The sequence below is a fragment of the Protopterus annectens genome, chromosome 4.part0, assembly GCF_019279795.1.
Source record: "Protopterus annectens isolate FY-2018-M chromosome 4.part0, PAN1.0, whole genome shotgun sequence".
NCBI classification, from domain to species: Eukaryota; Metazoa; Chordata; order Ceratodontiformes; family Protopteridae; genus Protopterus; species Protopterus annectens.
Window position 1 is genome coordinate 1,850,647,586 of NC_056733.1, and position 20,536 is coordinate 1,850,668,121.

General features: G+C 36.6%; 1 long non-coding RNA gene across 1 annotated transcript in view; it reads left to right on the forward strand.

Annotated features, from left to right (window-relative positions):
• Window positions 1-18,271, forward strand: part of LOC122800045 — a 541,496-nt gene extending 523,225 nt beyond the window's left edge. The window contains exon 3 of the long non-coding RNA XR_006364523.1: window positions 18,127-18,271. This is a non-coding gene — a long non-coding RNA (uncharacterized LOC122800045). The remainder of the gene's footprint in view (window positions 1-18,126) is intronic.
• The last annotated feature ends 2,265 nt before the right edge of the window (window positions 18,272-20,536 follow it).

The following is a 20,536-nucleotide window of genomic DNA, read 5'->3' on the forward strand; positions in this document are numbered from 1 at the left end:
CTCCCATATTCCAGAGAAATGCAATAGGTGGATTGGAAACTCCAAACCGACGGTAGATGTGAGTACTTGTGTGTGTGTGTGTTTGGTATTGAAGTACAACCGTGGCAGCACTAGCCACCCAGAGATCTGAACATTGGCTTTAGATGACTTTCAGAGTTGATGTGACACCCCAATCCCATATGCATAAATTAGGAAAAGAGGTTTTAGATTGATGGATGGATGAATGAACTGATGGACGGTACATAACAGATGCCTATGGAGAATGTAATACATCATCAACCAGTTATTTATGCCTGGCTCTCACTAGTAAATGGAAATGAAGTACAGGTGGTGGCAGGCTACATGAGATCAGTTGCTATATAATTCAAATTTGTGGTAGCAGACTACAGGAGATCAGTTTCTATATAATTCAAATGTACTCTGCTGGCTTTTAAGTGGTTACATATGAATTTTGAGAACTGATTGCATGTAGATTAGAACAATATTCACTACAGTTTTGGTCTTAATATTCCAAATTTTGAAAGACACACCAAATGATTGTCTTTATTATCCTAAGACTTGATAATAATTTTACCAGTTTAACCAGCAGAAAGCCTGACTTGAATGAATGGTCAGAAATATGTTTTTTTATCTGCTCTATGTTTATCTTGTGTAGACTTATAATGATAATGCATATTTTATTGCTGTTCTCTTGCTACTTCTAAATTTTAGATATTTTGGCAGATTTGACTACTAACTTTACCTTCTTACTTACTAAAGTATTAGAATATTGTGTCCACATTCATTTCAACTGACTTAAGGACTATTTCCAACACTTAACTTGTGTCTAAGCCTTCAGATGTTAAATATTGCCAACCTGAGCAGAACAGAAACTCAGTTTAGTTGTCTTCATTCATGTATTCAGAAAAAAAAGTGTAAGAAAAACTTCTCTGTGTGGAAGATTTTCAGTCCATATATTTCTAGTTAATCACTGTATATTGATCAGATCAGACAATAGTAGTAGAAGTAGCGAACATAAACTCGTCTTAAGTCAAAACAAAACAAAAAGTAATAATAGAAAATATATAATTGTACAGCATTACTAAGTATTAGAAAGTAATGCAAGCAAGGCAGGCAGTCTGTTTCCAGTTGAAAATCCTTTATTAAGTAAATTCTTGTATTCAGCTAACCTGTTGACCAGGTTTTCTGTTCCCCTTCAACATAAATGGGAACCGGCATATAATCAGAATATTTTCATGTATGCTGACTACAGTGGTAACAGACAACACTGTCTGCACTAAGGAATATTCAACAGCAGGAGTTCAATCACCAGCTACTTGTTATCTGATAATATTTTGCCCACAAACTATTATGCACATTTGCCATTTCTGATGCACCTTAAGAAGATTAGTTGATTTCCCAAAGACAAATAATACATTCAGTACTTAAGGGTTCCATCTATAAAATAGAACTCGTTGAATTTGTCCTCATAAAGCTACCTGTAATTCTATAGTTGTTGCTTTACCTAGGATTTGGAACCTTTCACATATTTTCAGGCCTCTGTCATCTACACTTTATTCTTCATCCCTATTCTTATATGCAGTATTATTGTTTCTCAGTACACTCAAGAAAACTTTACTTCTGTGTGGTGTATGTGCAGTTTTGATGACTGATGGCTCAAATTTTAAATGATCAGCTCACAACTGTTAAGGAATCTGTAAATACTGTATATATGAGGGTCATATATGTGATAGATCTTCTTTTTTACCACTGTCAACTATATTATGCAAGCCAGTTAATTCATTTTGTGTCAGTTCACTTCATCATTTGTCCTTACTATTTTTCTGACATCCTGCCTTTTCATTTATCATTGGCTTTAGCATTGTGACTGCATGTGTCGTCTGGAGTCTTCTCTCTGAGCCTTCAAAACAGAACTTCTGCGGTCCATACTTCTGTTTAAAATGGAACAAAATAAATAAGTAAAGCAAATTCACACTATTTGTAATCAACTTTAATGGTATTTTCTACAAGTTTCTGGAAATAGAACTGAAAAAAAAAATGGTACTACTCAATTTCAAGGACTGGCATTAATTGCTTGGCCCAATGTGGACCTTTTTTGACCCCCCCCCCCCAGCTGAATTCTCACCCCCAGCCCAACCACTTTGCAAGTGCTCCAGGACTAAAAAATATTTCAAATTAGGCAACAGGAATATATGTCATTGAAATAAATTAAAGACAAAATAGTTTCTGTTTCACGTACTAGCTTATATTTTGTCAAAATATATTAAACTAGAGTAAACTATCAATCTGCCTTGCTAAGTTAAGCAGTCTCTCCACATCACCATATTTTAGGAGGCATTGCAGGCAACACTAAAGGGATCATGCTATTCTGAAGTAAGCTCTTTTTAAATGTTAACCCTCCAAGATCTTCTGACTATTCACAGTTCCCAACTCTTGCTTCCCAAACCAATGTCCTTGAATGCAAGAAAATGCAAGTCTAATGAATTAGTAGGATGGGCTTCATATTTTTGGGGTGGCTAGGTGGCCATATATTTTCTACACTCTATTAATTTCATGTTAGTCCTTTCTTGTTTCATGGGCTTCCAGTCACCTTAATCACTTGATGTAAATTGTTGGAGTCTCTTGCCAGGTTACTTCTCACAACATGTTATAGTGAATATGTTTTCTCAAAACCACATAAAATTGTTCTTCTGTCTCAGAATGTTCAGTAATCATCATCATCAGCAGCGGAAATCATTATCTTCATCCCATCATCATCTCAGGCTTCTCCTTAGAAATTGCATTGCTTAAACACACCCCCATGTACAACTATTTCTGAAAGTTTTTTTTTTTTAATTTATTTAATAATTTGCTAAACTAATTAAGTGGAATAATACTTGCAGATCATTTCCAGGCATATCCCAGGCAACATGAGCAACAGTAAAGATTACATGCAGTGTTTATTTAAGGCAACTATTAAGCAGCATGTTTTGTCAGGAGGGAGGGAATCAGTATGCCCTATGAATGTAGGGAGAGCATGCAAAACCCACACAATTTGTCCAGCTTTCTACATAGTCTCTAACTCCTTCTAGTTCAATTCAACCATATTCTATCTTTAAGTTTCCTCTTGTTCCCCCCTCTCATTTATTATGTGACTTTGAAACTGTGGTATCCATTCCTTACCTTTTTGAGTTAAACTGCTCCTGTTACGTTTTTTCCTCTTTTAGTCAAGTGGAATATTTTTCCTATCTATCTTTTCCTTTTTTTCACTGAAAATATTTGTGGCATGTTTCATTTCTCTTTGATTATTTTTATTTATTAATTTTTGTGCTTATTAGTGTCCCGCGGTGCTGCGGTAGCGTTGTCGCCTCACAGCAAGACGTTGTCCCATTCGATTCTCAGCTAGACCGTCTTCTGTGTGGAGGTATGCGTGAATGGGCGTGCCTTTGTTGAAGGTTGTGCATCAGGGCTGGTAACTCGGCATGTAAAAATCCACTACCAAACATTAGCAGACCGGAGTTCCGCTGTGGCGACCCCTAACCTGGATAAGCCAAAAGACACAACAACAACAACATTTTTGTGCTTATTAGTGTATGTTTTCATCCTATCTGATTTTGACTATTCATCAGTTACTTTTTGTAATGATGTTCATTAGCAAACAATCATACAGCCAACATAAGTAAGGGAAGTAAAAGAAATCACTGCCACCGTCAGTCTTCAGATTAAACCCAATATTGTTATCTTTTGTGGAAATAACTAAAATGGACTATTGATTAGAACCTGCACTTTTAGAAGAATAACTAGTTGATCACTCAATGTGATAATGCAGTATTAATAGTAGATCAGCCATAAGTGCAGTGCATTAAATAAGCTCTGCTCCACTAAAAAGACTTATAGCTACTGCAGAAGTAGACTACAAGTAGGAATCTGCCTTGCACTTTGCTGTAGAGTCCCTCAGTCAGCCTATTGGCCTGCCTTATTAATGAGTAGGCAGTTTGAATATTTCAGTAAGAACATATAATAGTCTGTCTGACCTGAAGATCTACACTTTTTTGAGAATGCTTCCAATTTTCTGTATCTTTTTCTACCCATCCTTAATAGGACATTGCTCATACCCCCAGAAAACATGACTGATTCTTAAATTTGCTTATTGAACTGCCCTTATCAAAAATACCCATATACTGGGAATGATTTCAATGATCATTTAACTGGTGCACTTGTGCCTCTAAAGTTGGGTTTACCCAAATATTCCTAGACCTAGTAAATAATAACTCCGGACCAAATGGAATGTATAGTGGGTGAATACAATGTAATTCTAAACCTGAAATTGGGCAGGAAGAGGGGAGAGGGACTACAGCATGAGGAAACAAAATGACCTACAGACAGAAATAAAAAATGGAGGATGGGTCAACATTTGGAGGGACAGACATGAGAAATAAAAGGAAATCTCCTTCTCCAAGAAGCAAATAGAACATGGAAGCAGGATAAACTGGCTCATGGTAAGAGGAGATGGGGCAAAAAAAAGTGGAAAAAATAGACATGCTGAATAAGTCCATCTCTAACCATACCCAAGTACTAACAGAGGTGGTTACAATGTTTGGAGAAAAAAAAACAGAAAGGGAGGGCAATGGAAATGGGATGCCTCAAAATGGAGGACAAAAGGCCAGGAAAAAAAAGTCCTAGGGAAGGGGTGAGAAGAATTGGGACAGAAAACCAGGATGACACACTAGAGGTGAAAGCCCAGAGGTGGGATTGGATTAAAGAGGTGATAAGAGGATGGATAATGCAAAAGACACAAGGAACATAGGAAAAGCAAGGAGGAGAAGATGGCAGCATGACCTAAGAAAAGTGTACAGGTAGTTGGACAAGGCAGAAGGAAATATAGAGAGGCAGTTGGAGGGACTTGGAATCAAAAACAACATAGAAAATCTAGAAACCAAGAAAATTTAAATGGAAATATTTGAAACAATAGAAATCTGGTGGCTTTAATGGGAAAAGCAGAAAAAGTTTAGCATGGAGATGAAAAGAAAATAGAGAGAAAGGAGGGATTATCAAACTTAAGATGATAAATTGGCAAATTATAGATGGGTAAGAAGAAAAGGAGATGAAAATCGGAGACTTCTTTAAGGAACTATATAAAGATATACCAGTAACAAAGACTGGAATGATGAAATAGAACGGATGAGAATCAAGGGGGCATTAAAAAGACAAACTAGATAGGCCAATAACAGGGTCAGAATTTTAATTAGTAATAAAGGAGTTAGAGAGGCAAAGCAGTTGGTCAAGACAAGATACCTCATGTAATTCTACAAACTAGTATAAGCAGAGATAGGAGAGGAACTAGAAAGGGTATATGATACAAGCAGAGAAAAAGAAAAAAACCCACAACACCATGCAAGAGGCAAAAATAGTTCTGGTATAAAAACAAAAAAGGAGATATAGTTGATGTGGGAGCATTCTGACTAATATCCCTAATAAACAGCATACCACTCATTTGTCCAGATTTTCTTAAAATGCCCTGATTTTCACTTCATGTTTTGGTTTTTTCCTCATAAAACATTTTGTTTTCTGGCAAATCATTGAGGAGTATAGTCAGAAAATAATGACACAGTTTCACTCTTGATGCCTTTCAGAAAATACACGATAATGCAAAACCTGATATTCTATCAACTGTGGGGAGAATAATTTCCCCACCAATTATCGCATTGATAATAAGGCACTAAGCACGCAATCAGTTGTGTGGGACTTCGGAATCCAGGTTGATAGCAAACTAAGTTTTGACTACCATATTGCTTCCGTTGTATGGAAAGCTTTCTACATGGCCCACCTCATTAGTAAAAGTATCTCATCCAGGGACAAGGTGGTCATAACATCCCTGTATTCTTCCCTTATAAGACCAATTATTGAGTACAATGCCCCTTTCGGCAAGTACCTCACAAAGCACATGCAGCAGCTGGAGAGAGCACAGAGATTCCTCACCCAGAGAATCCAGGGCCTGAAACATCTACCCTACACAGATAGATTAAAAGCCCTGGCCCTCTACTCAGTCTTCTACAGACTCCTCAGAGGTGACCTCTGTCTGGCATACAAAGCAATGTCAGACCCACCCTGTGGGACTGCTGCATATCTGCAAGTAAAGCTCCACTCAAGTAACTCACACGCAAGACCTCAAACTGGTCTGTGACATCAATAGGACTTGTTGAAGGGCAGATTTGTGTCCCAGAAACTCCCTGTTTTGTGGAATAGACTCCATCTCCACATAAAGCAGAGTAGCTCATTAAACCTTTGTAAGCACAACCTGGATAACTGGATGGGGAAAAGAAAATACACCCATAAGATTCCACCTATGTCCCTGCTGGACAGTGGCATAGGGTGCTGACTTGTTGGAACATGGGCTAAATTCTTGGCTAGGCTTGTAAGGGCCTCCGGGTCAATATCCTGCTGACTTCCTATGATCCCATGATCCTATGACCTTTCTACATTTTTAAGAGAACTGTTCAAAATGTGTCCCTAGTTTGGGCCTTTCCCCATTATTTATGGCTTTGTCCATATTTTTGAGTTTGAGAGGTATAATAAACAGGGATGGAAAAATCCTAGCAAAAATTCTGGCAAAAGGATAAAAAAAGCCTGCCCAAACATATACAGGAAGAACAAGCTCAGTCTGTAAAAGGGGAGAGTTTTGACAGACAGCTGGTGGGGCAGCTTATCTTTATGAAAAGATCGGAACAACCTGAGGGAAAAAAAAGTAACAATAACACTGCTTGTTATAATGAAAATACCTGATATTAAATTGGAAATTCATGTTTCACACTCTGAAGAAATGGAGAGGTGGAGACACATTCAGAAACTAGATAAAATTGAAGCAGCAGAAGTAAGGATGCATGGAGAATTCACAAGATTTTAATTCAAATAAGTACAAGGCAGGAGGCCTGCTCTCCCAAAGCCTCTTTATCATAGTATGGCCATTCACTCCACACTGAAGTTGGCCAAGCCTTCGACACTGCACACCAGTCAAGCATTGCATACAAGGTAAAAGAATTAATAGTACACAATTCATGGTACAGTGGATTGTAAATTGGATGAATAGAGCTCCTGCTGTTACCACTAATCTTTTCAACAACTCAAAACCAAAATCGTTTAAGTGGCAGGTACCACTTTAGAAAGTAAGAAAGTAACCAATGGCATACACAAGGATCGCTGCAGAAACACCTCCATTTTGGTATATAATTTTCCTATTACTATATGGTGGCTAACCATATACTCTTTGACTACCGCCTGGGTGTCATTATCAATTCCCTTATTGATACAGAGATGGTTCAACAAAAAACAGTCCTTAAAAACAAGTGGTGTACAGAGAAAGGGTTTAAACTGAATGCAAGAATGTGCAACATTGTCACCTCTGGAAAACACACCTCATCTCTGACTTACAGCATAGTCAGTACCCCACTCCATAGAGATGGAGTAATCAGGATCTCTGAATCTGGGTCAAAAACCTTTACCTTTGACCACCATACTGCATACTAGTTAGGAAATGCTTATGTCTATCTCAATGGATTTCCAAAGGTATCTTATTTATGTTAAAGGATATTACAGTTCCTCTGTACTCTGGTCTAGTTAGACCAAATGCTGAGTGTAGTGCACCATTCAGCATGTAGCTAGGCAAACACATTATGCAGCTAGAAATACCACAACAATTTCTGTCAAAAAGATTACTGGGCTTAGTGCTTTTAGCTACTAGGCAGAAAAGAAGCCATATCCCTATAATTTGTCTCTTATTGACTCCTAGAGGGAAATCTATACCTTGGATCCCATACCATCATCTATCCCACCCTAATGGATCTGTTATATATTCAAAGCCATGCAAACATCTAAGCCAAGGATTTAAGTCTCCACAACCTTAATTAAAAAAAAATAAATAAATAACACATTGTCGGGATAGATTTATTACTCAACAGCCAGCCCATCTCTGGAACAAATTGCCCCTGCATGTTAAGCAGAGTGATTCCCTTGCCTCCTTCAAAATAAAGTTTTACAGTTGGATAGATACCCTCAAGTACATCCCTGGCCTAACATGTTTTGCACTCCTGGAAGTGGAGGGCACATGTTGATGACGGTATTAGTCGAGTGGCACATGGCCTTCAGACTTGCCTTGTAGTTTTATAATAATATGATGAGAGCATGGTTTACAGTCAGATTATATAGGGATACTTTTTCCATAACAGTTACTGTGGAATATTTGACTTCTTGAAACCTATTGCCAACAATTCTTCTCATTTTCTGCTAAATATCTCTCAGTGCCTCTACTGCACAGGTAGCAGATCTGCCCTCCTGTAAAAGAACTGTTGTAACTTTTACTAGTTTTGTAAAAACAAAACTATCCTAACTCTTACTCACTTGATAAAAGAGCTATCCTAACCCTTAAAAACTTGTATCAACTTATAGAACTGCAGGTAGTATCACATCACAGTAGAGTAAGTGATGTTATCACTAACCTCTCCAACAACTTAAAAACTCTACTAATTTGCTTGCCAGCAATATATTGCATCATGCTCCAACTACTTTCTCAACAGTGCTATGATCTCTGACAGCTGAGGAATAATTATTGGGAGATAGTGTACCATTATAAATAATCATAACAGATATGATTACAATTTTTAGAATTTTTTTACATATTCACAAATGCACTAACCTTGACAGTATCTGCTTGTAGGGCATTGTTAACAACATATGATTTATATACTTTGAATAATTTGGTTTTGCTGAGTTTTAAACCCTGAGATCTGTCTTTCCTCTAATTTGGTTAGCCAACCATAATGGTCTTGCTTTACAGCACTCTGGTCAACAATGTCATTTGCAATACTAACAATTCCATCTATCCCCTGTAATATACTTTCTCCAGAACACATTTGCTCATTAGATTCAAAGAGCTAGCATTAAGAATCTGTATCACCCTAACTATGTATTAAAGTGAAGAGTATGAAACTTGCTTCATCCAACTTGATCAGCCATAGCTATTGGTTTACATCAAGTGCCAAAAGTAATCTTGCAATAAACATTTTCAGCTTCTTTGTCAGTTATAATTCACCCACTATCCACCAGATCTTGCAAGCTTATCATTCTCGCACAGAAAATCCTGACTCATTTCCTGCATTCCTCTCACAGACATTTTTATGTGCATCTGTATAGTAACAGTCAACCCAATCCAAACCAGTGCACATGCGCGCGCGCACACACACACACACACACTAATATTATGTCCTAACCCCTTATTATCTCTCACACTAATGACAACAGTGTATAAAACAAATTGAAATTACTCAAAATTATGGCTATAACAATTTAAGATTAAACAAAACAAACGTAATTTAGTCATTTTATCCCTATTAAGTATCATAGGATTTCATTTTCAGTACACTTGCCACAAATTGCTGGAATTTTTTCCACAACACATTATGTTGTTCCTTGACCTAAATATGATATAAATGTTCAGTTTAAAAGACATGAATTTTGTATTTTTATTATAAATATTATTGAACAAAATTCTAGGGAGGACCATGGAAAATAAAATCAGAGGTGAAGGAATTGCAGTGTCAACTAACGACGCATGCCACTGGACCATATGGTCTGAACAATATGGTCTCTGTGGCAAGGATATTGGAACTCTTGAGCTCTGATGCAAATATACACAATCAGTATGGATTATTCACCTATTTTCATAATCAAACAATGTTTTTATATTTTATATTGTTTATACACATTTTAAATATACATACACATCTATTACAGTAATGAGGAATTTCACTAACCAATTAATTAATTAATTAATTTAATAAGCTTGTGATGGGAAAGGGAGGGGAAGGGAGGGGTTCAATGAATTTAAAAGCTTCTTGTGATAGTTTTTTTACTCTGAAGTCCCACAAGTGCCTTACTTCTCAAATTGCGTTGTTTAAGTTTTGCAGATGTCAAGAAAATGACAAAATCAAGTTTGGATTTTAGTTGGCACAGTTTGATTTCTGCCTCAGAGACACTGATGGAAAGGATGTTGTTCTTCCAGTCTGTTTTACTGGTCGCTATTTTGAAGTTTATTTTTGTTTTGGTTAGTAGTTTTGAATTGAATTTGTTTGACCCCTTTTCTGCTTGACTATAAATTTGTCTGTAGCCAAGCACAGGGGGAAAGGTTAGATTTATTTTATTTAAATTGTACGTTTCAGACATTTCTCTTCCTTTTTGCTCTGGCATTCAAGGAAAGAATGGTTACAATGCGACGCATGTTGTAATGCCATATCAAACATGCACATTGCCGAGTTCACAGATTTTAAATATAACTTTCTAAAAGTGGCAGTTCTGAAATAAGAAAGAAAAAAAAACTGTTTCTCTCTCTAATATATATATATATATATATATATATATATATATATATATATATATATATATATAATTTATTTTTTATATATATATATATATATATATATATATATAAATATTTTTAATAATTTATATATATATATATATATATATATATATATATATATATATATATATATATATATCTATATAAATTTATTTTATTTATATATATATATATATATATATATAAATATTTTAATAATTTTTCCACATTGGCACCACAGTGCCTAGTGTAACACAAGCATCTTGGACCTAAGATATTTAGATGCTTCTCATGTGTTTGCAAAGTAGTTATCTGAAAAAGCTTCTCCCCTTTATTTTTGCACAATTGGCTCAGCTAGACGTGACCCAATTGTTTAAGCTTGTGTTCAGAATAAAATGGAAGCATTTATACAGACCTTTACATCTTGCAATTTGTATACAACAGGTTTACAATGGATTGTGCCATTATATCTCATTCTGAAAAGTGTCCACTTTAAGCACATCTGTTTTGTCTTTAATCCACAGATTACAGACCAGTATTAACTTCTGCCCTCATTTAGACTAGATAGTCTGCACACTTTCACTATGGCCATCACTCAATGTGGTGAAACTGCAGGTAGCATGCACTGTATTAATTGAAATGCACTTCAGCAATGGCCACAAGCTACTTTGCTTTTAAACTGGTCTTCAGAAAACTAAAAAACATCATCTTTGTGTTGTGATTATTACCATTTCAAATAAATATGCTTTGGCAAAATAATTATTTCTTCCACAAAGTCTGCATAGCTAACAGCTTAAATGTATTCATTTTCATGTAAAGAGATGATGCTTGTACATGATGTGGATTTTGTCTGTTTATAAATAGGTGACAACATGGATGCCATACATTTACCTTTGCATTTCCAGATTTACTTTTATGCTTTAATAGATTTAGGCTTCAGTATCACACAATTTTTATGCACAGTCCTTAATTTGCAGAGCACTGCTTTGTAATGCTTTTAAGCTGCAGACCTGAATACTCACTCTCTATATACATCTTTAGCTATCCCCAATTTCAAAATGCTCCTCACAATAACATGTACCGTAGATGATCATTTCTGATTCTACATACTGTTCTCTTTTTATTTAGTGAGTCAGCAAAATAAACAGTTTCAAAGTCTTACATACTGTTTTTAAAAACAACTATAGTAGTCTAAACCTCTTGATTTCATATAAAAAAGTTTCACATGTGGACAATCCTTCTTTGGACTGTAGTATACCTAGAGGTTACTTTTTAAGACTGTGTTTTTTCTCTACCTCTGTAAAAGTAAACATTTATGAGATCTGCCAAGGCACAGCAAGAGGCACCCACATGCACACTCACATTTGAGCGCATATGAGCACACGCGCACGAACACACAGACACACACACACACAGACACACACACACACACACACACACACACACACACACACACACACACACACACAAAAAACAGGACTTGCTTTCACATCAATTCCTTGCTGAAGACAGAAAACTAAGTCTGAAACTTGGTATCATAAAACCATCGCACTTATTCTTCTATGTTGCATGCAACAGTAAGGACGATTACCCCAAATGGCGAAGCAACAAATTCAAAGCTGAAAAGTATCATAGTGCAATGTATTTAACAGACTGAATTACTAGAAGAACACAGAGTACTTCCATTAAGCATTTGCTTAAACTCTTAATTTGTTAACAGTGCATTAAAGATGTAAAGAATCTCTTTTAGGGCACCCTACAGCTCAACAGATCCTGGAATACCTTTACAAAACAGTTGTTTAAAGTGCTTGGGAGGTGGGCTGCATTTCATCAGATACTATACAGTGCACAAAAGATGCAGGCAGTCCTCCTTTTGTGCACACTTTACCAATTAGAAGATGCCAATGCAAATTGTTAAGCATACATACATTACACTTTGCTGACACCATAGCATTTATGTCCTACATGGAGTGCACTGATTGTACTACAAATTCAGAGAAAAAATAATGTTATGAATGTCACTATAACAAGCATGTTATGTGTAGTGAAGTTCACATGTATGAACCTAGTTATGAGGGAGGATCATGCTGCCACAGACTTAGTGCAGACAGCCAATGGCTACACTGAAAACTACTGGCAAAAGAAAAAGCAGAGGGAGAGAGATCGAGTGTGGAACAACTTCTAAAGCTGTTGGCTGATTAGAGACATGCATTTGTATGGCAGCAATATAAATATATATATATATATATATATATATATATATATATTCCATCTTTTAGAACTGATAGCTCATGTTGCCCCAGTTGTTTTTAACTTATGGTAGTGATACACCAGCACAGCTAAAACTCCCCCCATTTATTGCAAAGAATTATGATTGGGTTTCCAGTCATAACTATTTGTTAAGATCTCATACGAGATTCAATAAATGTATCTTTTGAACTTTGCTTTGAAGGGAGTTTCTTGAATCCGATGTGAGAAGATATTATCAGTCTGATTATGATCATAATCCTGTGATCATAATCAAAAAGTCTGACATTAGACAGCATACTAAAGATTTTATATTTTAACATAGAAATATATAAGTAGCTTTAAGAAGTAAAATATAAATGTTTCAAGAGTAGCACAGATGATTGCTTGCTGTGTGGAGGTATTATATATTGGCCACATATCTGTGGTATAATTTCAGAGTTAAGACTAATGTTGACTCTTTTCTGCCAACTATACTTATGATTTTAATGTCTATTATGATCTGTTAAAATATTACTATTTAGGCAATATCAGTTTAGATACTTATCACAGTGTGATGACCATGCCCTGGCCCAGCAATCAAGGAGCCTCAATCCTCACCACTAACACCAGGGAGGTCATCTCATATAAGAGGAAAGGATAACAAATATACACAGTAAAGTACAATTTCCCATAAGTGCACACAGAGATCACAGTCCGTCTGGGGCTGGTTGCGCCCTTGCTCTCCAGGTCCCCAATAAGCCACCCCACTGGCACAACTATGGAGTCCAGATCTCAGCCTAGATGGCAAGCTAACCTCCAGTACCCTCTCTGTCCCACCAGTGCTTTGTGTCTCTGTCCAGGTAGCTGACACACCACACAAACTTTGAGATAAGTATTTAAGCAACTTCACAGACACTCCTGGGAAAGGCTGACACAGATTCTCTAGCTGTGCCCCTTTACCCAGACTATACAGTAGTAATTTCTGCCATCACCAGCTAATACTTATCAGCAACCCAAACACCCTTAAAAGGGTGTCCAGTTATTACTGTGCAATATTATTATCCAATTGGTAATGTGACGATTCAGTCTAAAGCTTATTAGAGTGGCTTATTACAATAAACTCTATAAATATGCAATGTACTCTAGAGCTTACTTATCTATACACAAACCAGCCACAGGTAAATGCTTTTAAAATATTTAATAATAAATAATTAAAACACAAGACAATACTACTACACCACAGTGATATCTAAGAGTTCAGAGATCACACAGAAACTTAAAACAATACAGTAGGAAATTTCTGATATAACAGAAAAACACTTGTCTAACTTTCTTCTACATTCCTAGCTATTACTACAAGAAAACATACTTCTAAGACACTACTTACATAAGACAACAAGCAGAGTGCTGATAAGTGGGATATCAAGATCAAAATGCTCCACAGTCTCTCTCTGAACAATAGTTTTAAGCTCACTAACAAACATCTTTGCTAGGCCTTCCGAAATTACATCATTTTGACACTTAGTCTGGAGTTCCCAGGCAAAAAGGCTACATTATTCAGCAATCTAACACCTGCTCAGGAAACTGCAATAATAAAAGACATTTCACATGTACACTCTAGCAATTATTCCTTAAGTTAAGATAATAGAAAGAATGCGTTCAGCCAGCCGCTTCGGCACCACTATTTAGATAATTTTATTTCAAAGAACATTTGAAATGCTTGGCTTAGTTTTCCTTACAGCAGATGGCAATGTTGCAACAATCTTGAAGTTCACATTTTACAGTGATTTCTTTCATTTAAGAACATAAGCCTGTATATGATAGAATTATGTATCAAATTATATTTGACTAGGCTGGCAGCCTTCGCCCATCTTCCCCAAATCTTCACACACAGATTTTTAAACATTAAGACACAAGTAGAAAAATAATTCATATGTAACATAGATAGGTTACTCTTACTCAGTTGCATCACAATGCTGTGATTCTGCTAGGTAAACCATCCTTTGCTCTACAAGCAGGAGGGAATGCCATTTGTATATTTTTTCTCATTGTGCATACAGACCATCAAAACTCCCCCTCTCATGCATAACTATTTGTTTCACTGTCACTGGCATTTTCATCTGAGTGTGGGAGTCGGGAAGGGAAAGCCATTGAACACGCAGCCTCAGCAGTAGTTTATGTTCCTATCAGTATCCTGACAATGAAGATTTATCTATATCAGGCCTAACCCCCCCCCCCGGGTGGGAGATGACCACAATGCCCTCCCCAGTGTAGGTCTACACTCTTATGTACTCATAATGGATGCTACTGCTGAAAAGGCATGCTGGCTGAATGTCTAACCCAGGAAACTCCTTCTACAGAATTGTCCATCCAGTGAGAGATTGTAGCATTGGATGTCTCCAGACCACCATGTTCCTCCCAGAATGGGCAGATCTATCCCACTTTATCAGCACCATGAATCTCCAAAACAGCTCAATCGTGGGTTGCTTAGTCTGTAGTAAGCTGTATTCTTCTACACCACATGAGCTGATACTAATTTTTGTAAATTTGTTCCAATGTCACTGAATGTTCTTCAGTCAAGCTTATCCCAGAGATGATAGATTAAGATGACTATACTGGGTATTTTAATATACTATTGTACTACCTTTTGTCTGCCAACCATTGATAACTTCCCTTATCCAATCAATCATTTCCACATGCAGCCATCTCAGAGGCACATAGAAAGCAAGAGTATTCACACTGGGGATGTCTTAAAGGTAGCCATAGGAGCCACTTTTGTTGTACACCCTAATCTTTGAAATCCTCAGCATCTGAAGGGAGTGGCTGCATTAGTGGCATTATGATCATGTGTGCAACCAGTCATGAATGACTGTGGTAAAATCTGTTGTGCTAGGATGTACACTACTGTCATAACCTCAGTATGGAAGGTGAGTTGGCAATCAAATTGGGCATAAATTGAATTAGTACATCAGCAAACCTAGCTGCCTTCATCCCACCAGGACGAGTGAGCTGGTACTGATGACTTGTCTCCCATCCTTCCTGGTTGGTTTCTATACTTCCTGGATCACTAATTTATCCTAGATTGTCTGCTTCTTAGTCAGGGCTTCAACACTTGAGCACCAAGGAAATGGCAAGTATCCTGAGAACTAAACTTATGTGTTCATTTTCAAATGTTTCTAGGATTCAGAACAGCAGCTTTGGTTGTCTGCTTTAGCTGCTGTTTGTCTTAGGATGAAAATCTTCTGTAGACCTACATTACATGTACTCACCATAAACATGTTTTAACTTAATTTGTATTTTTCCATGTATCTAGAATTTGCCTGGTCTCCATAACCTAAATGAAAAGGGACCTTGGGCCAAGTCCATTTATTCTATTTTGAAATAAATTAATAAGTAAACTACTGCTGTAGACACAAGACCACTACAGCTGATCATGCAGTGTGTAATCAGGTTACAGAACTCACAGATGTCAGTGTTTCAGTGTATTAGAAACAGCTGGGTCACAGATGCTATCCAGTCACATTTGGTGCATGACTCTTAGAGATGAGGGAAAAGCTGAGTTTTCATCTTTTTTCCTTTTCTCCAAATTTGTGTGATCTTAGAGTTGGTATATATTGTGATTGGAGTTGTGGGGACCTACACCCACATTAGGAGTGCACGAGGGCTAGACCCTTGCAAAAAGCAGTGCAGAAGAATACTGCATGATGTAATGAGTGCTAATATTTTAAAGGGTAACTTTTCGTGGATTTTGATATTTTGATGGCAGTTAATGTTGGAAAAGCAAAATGAAATGATCTAGTGGATAGCCGTACACACCCACACAGTTATATGTCCACTTGGATTATCCTTCAGGAGTGGACACTCTGTTCCAACTTAGACCTCAGTAGTGTTCAGTAAAGCAGCAGTAATTCTCTAGATTTTGCATCCTCAGCTTCTCATTTGATTTTCTCACTGGCCTATCATGTTGTGCGACATGATTCATCCACGGGGTGATGATGGTAGTACTATGAATTATGCTTCCTCCTTTGTATGCTCTATAAAAGGAAATAGGTTCTATAGTCTCACATCAAGATAAACTTGTGGGTATGGAAAGCAGGCTTAACTTATTCAGGGCCCATACCAAAATTAGTGTGCAGGAGCAATCAACAGAATTAATAAAATAATGCGACCCAGTAAGATTAACCATATCAGAGAAGTCAGTACAGTATTAATGAAATGATGGAGCCCTGTTTGCTGACTGCAACATGCAATTACTTGGTATCAGTTTTGTTTTGTGCTCTCAGAGTAGTCTCAGAGCTCTTCTTTTTTTTCAAAAACAGATATAGTTTCGTCTTAGAGTTCTTCATGGTGCCCTACAAATTGCTACCCACCTATTACTTACTGTACATGTCACTTCACAACTTCAGTTGTTTTGAGATTTTTAACCTGCAAAGAGTAATTACTTAATTCATTCTGTAATTATCAACTTTATTCAGCTCAGGGTAACAGGGCACTCAGAGTTAACCCTGGCACTTAAGAGGGTATGTGTCAGGAAAATATCATATGTAATATGCAAGCCTATTGTGTAATGCACACAAATATTCTCAAACAACAGACACACACACACACATATAATTTAGAGGACTTCCAATTTATCTGTGGCATGTTTGTGAGATCTGGGTAATCAGAGCATGCAGTGAAAACCCAGGTGACACAGGGAGGATATGGATACATTTCATATGGAGCACAACAGCTGAGAATTAAACTGAAAAACTGAACACAGTCAGTAATGCTGTTTGCAGATCTACTGCGTTTCCTTGGTGGAGATGGGTGAGACAGATTTTTGTTAGGGCCTATCTAGTCAGCTAAATTGTCTGAATACTCCCGTGCCCTACATACATGCACCTCTATTAGTAGCTCCTCAACAACATGAGTGTTGCTTCTGCTATAATACACTACTGCAGATTCTGTCAAGTTCTTAATATATGTGTGTTTGACCTCCTAAGTGTGGTTTTGTTCAGATGATCCATACATGATCTGATTGTATATGTAACCTGCCATACACTCATGCATTTGTCTTTGTTTGCCAAATACTAGATATTTGCTTTAACTTGACAGGATCTGATTTTGATTCACCCTGGCATGATTGTAACATCCTGACATGGATGGGTTGTATCCGGTTGACAATGCCATGACTGACTCTGACAAGTTTCTGGTTCACTTGGCTCGATCATAGCTAACCAATTTGTGGCTGTCTGCACCCTGTGGAGATTTTGCAAATGTTAGCCATATGTCCACACTGAAGCTAAACAGCCTCCCATGACCTTTGAACATAACTGAGTAACATTTGTCTGGTATCCAATTTCAGTGAGGAAAATCTCTTTTCTTTTGGCTATCTGACTTGAGGCCTTATGTCAGCCAATACCCACCCCCAATGAAATGCATTTGTAAAAACAACTGATAAGGATTTCATGTTTCCACAATACTCCTGTTAACTTACAGTCATGAAAAGGGAAAAAACAATAATCTAACATTTTTGGTTATTTTAGGTCTTCCCTACAGGAGTATTACCTAACTTCAAGCTTCATATGACAGCAGCTGAAGAATACTGCAACATCTTACATAATACCTCACATGTTGCTGTGGATTTCAGATTTCTTAAGGAGGCCATTTGGTAAAGTTTACTCATCAGAATAAAAGGTATGTCTTTTTCACCAAGGCAGTTCTGAATGGCACTAGCATGTCTCAACTGCTATTTTAATCAAATTAAACAGAATACTTCAGCTGCAAGTGTTTATTATTTAGACAGTATCGTAATCTCACCTAGTTAAATGAAGTAATACTGAGAGTTTTCTGGATTGTAAGTATATGCAGCCTCATTTTTTTTTCAGATTCACAATTCTGACTTCTGCTACCAAAATAAACTTTGTCTTACTCAGGGGTCAGTAAAGCTGGTACCATTTAAACACCGCATTCTCTCGATTATTGTATTTTACTCTGTAGATCTGAAGGGTATTTAGTATGTTTTCTCCTTTTTTTTCCCAAATGGGTGAATTTTTGCACATTTCTTTGATTATTTCTAATATTTCCTAGATTCATCTTAATCAAGTCAGGTAAATAAACATACACATTATTTGTTGTGCATCTTATTATCATCTTCTAGAATAACTTAATAATTGCTAATATAAACTGAATCACTAAGGGCAAACCCCGGCAGTATTGTCAGGATACAGTGGGATGCTGTAAGCCATATCTTAGGTAATGATTTCTAGGCATGCTGATATCACGAACAGGAATTTAATGAAGCTGAACCTGAAATAATTTGTTCAGATTTATAGACCCTTTACAGTTCAGTTATAAGATTGATGAGAGAAATGAATTACCTGTTATATTTATTTGTGCGTGTTTGTTTCTTAGGGATGTTCACATGTGGAGTCTCCACTTTCAGGAAAACCCTGGACAGAAAAGTGCCAGAAACAGAGTCAGTAAATATCAAAAACAACTTTGAAACATTATAGGATCACATATGTTGTGATTTATAGTAGTATAAACAAACATGGTAATATAAATCGTATATGAACAATCAATTCTTATTATTTATATTATCAGATGTAGACATTATTTGACAGCATACACTTGAGTGATGTGCTTAGGTATCGGGTAGCACTGACTAAGGAAAAAAAATAACCTAAAATGTAACTGTGACCAGTAACTGAAACAAAGATCAGTAAATTTAAAAAATGCAGGATGATCCATTAATTTAAAATGCATTAATGGCTACAAGCTTGAGATATATGCTTAGTAGATATGCTAGAGAAGCATACAGGGATAGACTGATAAGTTTTCAGCGAGAATAAACTTTTCAGAAATAATAAATTATAAACTTGACTGTTGTAAGTAGTTTGCAAACTTCAGCATTATGCCGAGGCCTATCATATAACTACTAGTGCATAACCACTATAAATTAAATTTACATCAGTAGAACAAGCATAGGGAACACAGTTTTTGGTACACATGCTAGTCACATCACAGTAACAATTGTACTTGTATGTTTTTTCAAAAAAATCTTAAGGCCTTTTTTTCCAAGTATGTGTCTTAAAACATGTGGTAGCTTGTTCCAGAATTTGTCATAAGAGTACCAGATTGCTTGTTCCTCTCTCTGTATGTGTGTCTTGCTTTTGGTATTGCTTCTAATTGTCCACCCAAGGTATTAAGTACTCTGCTCACATTATGCTACATGGCTCTATTAACAAAGCAGAGTTCTTAGGAGTGTATGATTGTTTAAAAGCAAGTGCAAAGTGAATTATGGTCTGTTGCTGGTTAAATTGACACTATGAACTATTAAGCTTGTGTTTATGTCCTGCAACAAATTTTCCTTGCATGCTATCTTGACCGTAGGGAAAATTGGTGTCTGTAAGCTTATTAAAAGATGTGAAAAGTATTTAAGTGAAGGGAACAAGTAAATATTAACAGTATTAACCCAGCTAAATGTGAGAGAAATGACTTACTTCTCCAAAATCTGCCTAGATTTCTGTTAATTTTGGACACAGTGTCATGTACATATTTATCCAGCTGTAATTGATGGCGTCTAGCAATTTTGCTTATTTTACTTCATCAACTGGTGATATGTAAAAGAACGTCTAATTAATATATACATACAGATATACAAATATTTTAAGCATGGCCATTAATACCCTTCTAGCCTGCCAATAAACCAAAACATTTATTCCCATAATCCCAGGCTGTTCTTAAAAATATCTAAACTACTACTTGCTTTAGTGTAATTTGGTAGTTTGATCAATGCATCAGCTATCTCAGAGAACCAGTTAGTACACTTCTCATTCCTGTAGAATCTTCCATACAGGTTCCCTGATGATTCTGTACTACTATTTGATAACCCCAAATATTCCCAGAGGAAGCTGTCTCTAAATGCCCTATATACCTGAGTAAGATCTCCTC